The sequence below is a fragment of the Solanum dulcamara genome, chromosome 4, assembly GCF_947179165.1.
Source record: "Solanum dulcamara chromosome 4, daSolDulc1.2, whole genome shotgun sequence".
Classification (NCBI taxonomy): Eukaryota; Viridiplantae; Streptophyta; class Magnoliopsida; order Solanales; family Solanaceae; genus Solanum; species Solanum dulcamara.
In genome coordinates this window covers 43931768-43938514 of record NC_077240.1, presented here as the reverse complement: position 1 = coordinate 43938514, position 6747 = coordinate 43931768, and positions in this window count along the sequence as shown.

Sequence of the window (6747 nt, the reverse complement as noted above, 5' to 3'; positions counted from 1 at the left end):
ATGTTCGATAATCACAAAATTATATCTTATGAGATCTATTGTCTATCTGCATGGAGAATCTAGAGAGATCTGGAAAGAAAATGACATCAACTAGATGATCTATCAGGAAAACTTACAACAAGCAGTGATTGGTAAATTCTAATATGGTTGGTCTGACATTCAATATCTGAGAAAGATGATACCTAAACAATGTGAGTTCAAAGGAGAATTAAACCCCGATAATATTAGTTTATCAAAAACTTAGAGAATTGTGATTCATCAAGATATCTTGATGATAATTAAAATAAATAATGGTGAATAGTTAAAGAACTCAATCTTGATAATTACTTGAGAAATTAAAAAAAAAGAATACCAATTCAAACATGCAAACATATGTATTTATTTTTAAAAAATAATATAATCAATGTATATGTTAGATTGTGCAAGATTTTGATAATTGACAAATAGAGAAAAAAGATGAAAGGAAAATGGATTTTTACAACATGTTATGAGCAGACAGAGTCTGAGTGGGACTAGAAGAAGGTCAACAATATGAAGTAGAAGGATTAAAGGCAGCGAACGGAACAAGTTTATGAAAAGAGTCCAGCTTGCATAAAGTTTCCTTTGATAGATGAATTCTAAAAGGAAATGGAATTCTTAGAAGGAAGAACGCCAACATAAAGAAGGATAAGTCGCACACCAATAAAGAGGGTAAGGGTTCCATAATGAACCTTACGCACTTACGCAAAGAACTATAAGTAGAACATAATCAAATAAGAGAGAGTTCATATTTGAGAGAGTTGTGATTGACTGATTGAAATGCAACTGATACAAGAGAAACAAGATTGAAGAACCTCAGGCATATGCTTTATAGTTCTTGAGTCAAGTTTTTGTTTGTATTGTTACATATCGAGTTGTAACCTTTTACTTTGTAGCTTAGATTATACTCAAGTTGGGAACAATCTGAAGTTGGGTTCAACAGTAAAGGATAATTATTGATTCATAGAAATTAAAGTTTAGTTCCTACGATTGAAAGATTTATAATTTAAACTGGTTGAAGGTTAGAGTTTAGTGAAGTTGGGTTAAATTCTACAGAGGTGTAAGTCATGATTTTTTATGTCACGTCCCAAAATCAAGGAGCATAAACTGGCACCTAATGCCAAAACTTAGGCCTAAGCCGACCATGCTGAATCATTTGTTAATAGCGCATAGTAGCTACAAATAGTTAAGAAAATAAAGAAGCATATCTTAACTTAAAAATAAGCCTTTGGCCGGCAAGGCTCCTGTCGACCACTATATAACGAAACAACTACTTCCAACATTTCATGTAAAGAAATGACTAGCTAGCATAAAAGTCCTATTTGGACAGTCGAGGCAACCATGATATCTATACAAAAGCTAAAAATAGTTATTTATCAAAACAATACAACAAACAACCATCATACCTCAACCAACCAACAAAAAAGGCCAACATGTCCAATAACGTGGCTATACAACCTAACACACTAGTATGAAAGCTTGTAAGAGTAGTAAAGCTTGATAGAAACAAGGCCCCAATATACCCAAAAACTATATATAGCAAAAGCCAACAAACCTTCAAACTCTGGCAGCTCTAAAAAAAGGGGCTAGCCAACCTGATAGAAGTCAACCATATTGGTGAGGAGGTATATCGAGTCATTTGTCAGAACATACATGTATGAATACAATGCTTCCAGGAAATAGGGCATCAGTACGAAATAATATACCGCGTATGAATGGAAATAAAATAATTGAGCAGGTATCATACTACACTGAAAGCAATCAGGTAAGGAATTCAAGAAAAAGGTAAGCATACAGACACACTTCTGAATCTAAGCATACAAAAGATAATCAAACAACAACTTTATCAATCCCCCATAAGCTCGACAGGTACAAACAGAAATAAAAACCACCTACCCAGGCTCCCATTAGCCAGAAGGTGTCTATTCAGTCTGTATAACCCTATCAGTAGTCCCCTAACCTTGCAGATATTCACATAGCTCTCTTCGGCAACAACATGGACCTGAAGGCAGTCATATAGCCCTCTTATGCAATAATATAGCCCTGCAGGCAAATCACATAGCCCTCTTAGGTAACAATATAGTAGAAAAAGATCACATAGACTCATAGGCAATCATCACATAGCCCTCTTAGGCAACAACATAGCTCAGCAGGCAAAGATCACATAATCTTCTTAGGCAATAACATAGCGCCGTAAATAATCAACACATATCCCTCTTAAGAAACAACATAGCTCTGCAAGCAAAGATCACATAGCCTCTTAGGCAATAATATAGCCCTATATGCAAAGATCACATTCCTGACAGTATGCTTTGGAGGCATGATCTGAAAATGCATAACATATGAGTTAGAAAAAACTTTTTAGAGTTAAACTCTATCACACAAATCTAGAGTATGAAAAAGTGAGACAATTGCTAATGTCATGTAGCCTCCCTATTATAGATGTGATGCGCTTCATTCTGATAAGGACTCTACTAGATATGACTTCATGGACATCTTATGACACTTAAACTTTGTTTTGTGATACCAAATTTATCATATCCCGAGTTTATATCCTAGGTGTGGCAGACACTAAAAAATTATTGTTGTTTCCAAGCGAACCTTTGACTTGGCTGACTACTTAGCGGAAGATTAAAACTCAATGGGTAAGCTTTAAAAGAATGAATATTTAATATACTTTTATAACCCATGCACTATCTAAAATAATCTGAATATAGTATGAAATAATGTTTTAAACATAATTCTAAAATAACTGAATTGACTCTCTAAATTTATCCATGAGGCCTCTAATGACTATGAATAGGTGTCGGGACAAGACTCCATGGCTACCTCAAAAGAATACTAAGTACTGAAAGCAATAACTGTTATAGGATTCCTCCGAAAGAAAGAAGGTCTCATCGAAGGCTGATGAAATGTGATCTAAACAGAGCACCTATTGATAATACTGAGTACCTGCATCTGCATTATAAAATGATGCAGCATTGAAAGACATCAGTACATGGAATGTACGGTATGTAATAAAACTGAATAAAATCATAACTGAACTAAATACTCATCCTAAAAATAACTTTACTAAAAGTAAAATATGAATGTAATGAAAATATGTAAAACTTCACAACTGAGGTATGCAATGATATCAAATACTAAAATAATATACCCTTACTTTTCTTAGAGAGTTTCACTAACTGACAATCATCACTATGAGCCTGGTGATTATACAACGTCCTGCCCACATTGCTAGAGCCATCCTATACCTTTCTAGAGCATAGGATAACAACTTAAATTATGGATCCATTTAAAAAGTCCTCTTTTAGGATTGAGTGAGGAATCACTCGAATTAATAACACGATCCTATCTACGCTGGTGGCGCAGATTATGGGGTTTGATTTATCTTAACTCATACGCAAATCGATGCTCAATATTTCCCACAAAACATGCATATGCTCAATAACTTTAAAGCTATATAACCCACTTTAGGGGAAAACCTAAAAATTTGTTACTTACAATCATTGCTCAAATACTTTCTTTCAACTGGTTTGCACTCAACTCTAACTAACTGTAAATTGCTTCCTCAAACTGATGATGTTTTCCTTAAAAATGATTCTTTTTTCAATACAAGTAATGTATTTAGAATCCTTCAATTCCTTTAGAACTCTTCTATTCACTAGTAGCTTTGAAATACTTATATTTTAACTGAAAATTATTTCCTCAAACTGATGATGCTTTCCTTAAAACTAATGCTTTTTTTAATAGTAATGTATTTGGAATCCTTCAGTTCCCTTAAAAACTCTTCTACTCACTAATAGCTTTGAAACACTTCTATTTTAACTGGAAAAAATGCATAATATATATCAATGTAAAATCTTCAACAACTCAAATAGGATTCATGTGAAAAATAAGCATGAACAATAATTAAGAACTAGAATCATATAAATAATCATAAGTTCAACGATAAAGAATCGAATTCAATAACAAGAATCATAAAACTCGAAACTTAAGAAAAGGGTGGGGTTAAAACCCTAGGTTAAATGCTTACTGACTGAATTTAGATGTAGAACGTGAGGATGGTGTTAGTCCAACACTTTGAGTAGCCTTACGTACTTGGAAGAACTAAATATTTGAAGAACCTTGAAGAAGACACTTGAACCCTAACTTTTCTCCTCTTGAAACCTTGCTCCAAATCTTGAGAGTGATTATGAGAGGAAAATGGTTGAATAGTATTGTTAAGGGACTTAATTAGGTATCAAAACATCAAGGTTTGACCTTATAAAGGATTATACAAGACAAAAATACCCTTTATTAAAAATTAATAGGGTTGTCTACAGATCATCCTATAGAGAGTAGAGCCTTCTATGGGCCATAGAAGACCTCCCGTAGAAGTGGCGGGAAAATTTGGGTCTCCAAAGTTTAAGGTCTATGGACAATATACCTCTTCTTTGGATCGTTTTTCCAAGTCGTAGGAAACGTTCTGAGAGAAGCTTCTCTAAAGTTGGGTCTACGAGACCTTTTACAGTTTATCCAGGGGCTCGTCCTATACACTCAAAATTTCTTAGTCTCTGAAACTCTTTCTACATGTAGTACCTACCTTCTATAGGAGCTTCTATAGGTCGTAGAAGTCATTGGTAGAAAGTCAAAAAGGAAAGGATTTTCTTACCAAGTCTGAGTGGGAACTATGAGCCTTATTTATGGCTTGTGGTTCCACCTACGGTCCGTAGATGCTGCTCGTGGTTCTTAACTTCACCATAAATTTTCTAACTTTTTCTAGGATTTTAGGACTAAACTAAGTTAGAATAGTTTGGGGTGTTACAATAGGCTAGACACGAGCAATATAACTATAAGAAACCTATACAAATAGTCTTTAAGTCATGCCTAACATAGGGCCACTACTAACAGAATAAGAATCTTGAAAATAGATAATTATAACAACTCGAGCATCAAACAACCAACAATCGTGGCTCTGAGTATATCAACAATAATAACAACATTCTTGTATTGCTCCAAATATTTAAGGAAACTTGCCGAAAGAAGAAAATAATGTTAACATAGCTTTTCGATGAATTCAATTGTTCTATCAACTTCTACTCGAACACCTTTGATACTAAAAGAGGCGGGATCACGATCAACATACAAGAACACAAGATACAACGATAATCCGATAAAAGATACAAATTTTCATCATAAATTACTATTTCCAGTTTATCGAGGCTAGAATCAATAAAAGGAGGATATTACCTTGATATTAATCTCGTAACATAGCTCAAAACCATAAAATATCGACAAACCCCTGCTGCCACAATAGAAATTTAGATACATTACAAAATCGATGGAATAAATTATACAATGATGATGAGTTCAAAGCGTAGAACAATTCCGTCAAGGGCTTAGGTCAAGAAAATTGGTAATTTAGGTGATATAAGATATTTAGTTTCTGGGTTTTATGGTTCAAGAGCGATTTTTACAGAAAAAAGTGAAGAAGATGAGATGACCCTTTATAAAAGTCCCATTGACTTGGGCCCACTTGACGTGCCTTCTTTCGTCATCTCGAAAAAAATACGAATATCTCCTTATTCTAAAGTTATATGACAAATCAGTTTAATGTATTAGAAACTAGACTTGTAAACCTTCGATTTGGTAGGCTGTCGATCCCCTTACTACTTATATATAGGGAAATGAGCTCTAAGACATTTGACCCAAATTTAAGAGAAATATTTAAAACAGAATCTGCAATAACTTTCATCATCTTATATTTCGCAACTCGCTTAACTTCAAAAATGAGATACAATCCTTGAACACTTCAAAATATGATTTACCACATCATTCTTAATTTATTAATTACTTTTTGTCTTTCCATGAAGGTAGAGTTAATTTATACATTTCTAAAGATCAGAGTATTATATCCTTCCCCCCTTAAAAACATTTTTCCTCGAATGAAATATCTGAGTCACAAGGTTAAGTCCTTAGGAGTTGCCCAAATTTTGGCAGAGTCTCCTCTGTAAATGTGACTATCTAAGAACCTGAAATGAATAAAATTCCAATCTAGGCATCTCATTGGATGACAAAAATATCCAACCACCATAGCTCTGTAATAACAGTGCGGGCAAAATATAAAAACAACAATAGTAATAAGCAACAATATAACCAAATAGGTAATTTACCTCACTGTACTAAATAAACTGATATGTCATCACCCTAGGGTATGCAATATGTGAGGCTATTTGGACCTCATGCCATCCTCAGCTTCTCAGGTCACATATTCTCTATTTGTATTTCTCCACAAGACTTTAACAGAAGCCACATCTTTGGTCCTCAATCTTTGGACCAATCAATCTAATATAGAAACAAGAGTTTCCTCGTAGGAAAACTTCTCTATGATATGAACATCTTCAATTGGGACAATCAAGAAGGGTCTCTTATGCACTTTTATAACAACGATACATGAATGATTGTATTGAGATTAAACTACATCCCTAATCCTTTATGGAAATACTTTTAGAAGTTAGCAATAAATTGTGCCCCTCTATTAGAGATAAGAGATACTAGAACACCATGCAACCTAACAATCTTAATAATATAAAGCCCTACATAGTGTTTGGTTGTAAAGTAGTCCTGATGGTAAGAAGTGGGTTAATTTTGTTAGCCTATCAACAATTAAGCAAATAGATCCAAACTTAAGCCGCAATCGAGGTAACCTTGTAATAAAATCCATATTAATTGCTTCACATTTCCATA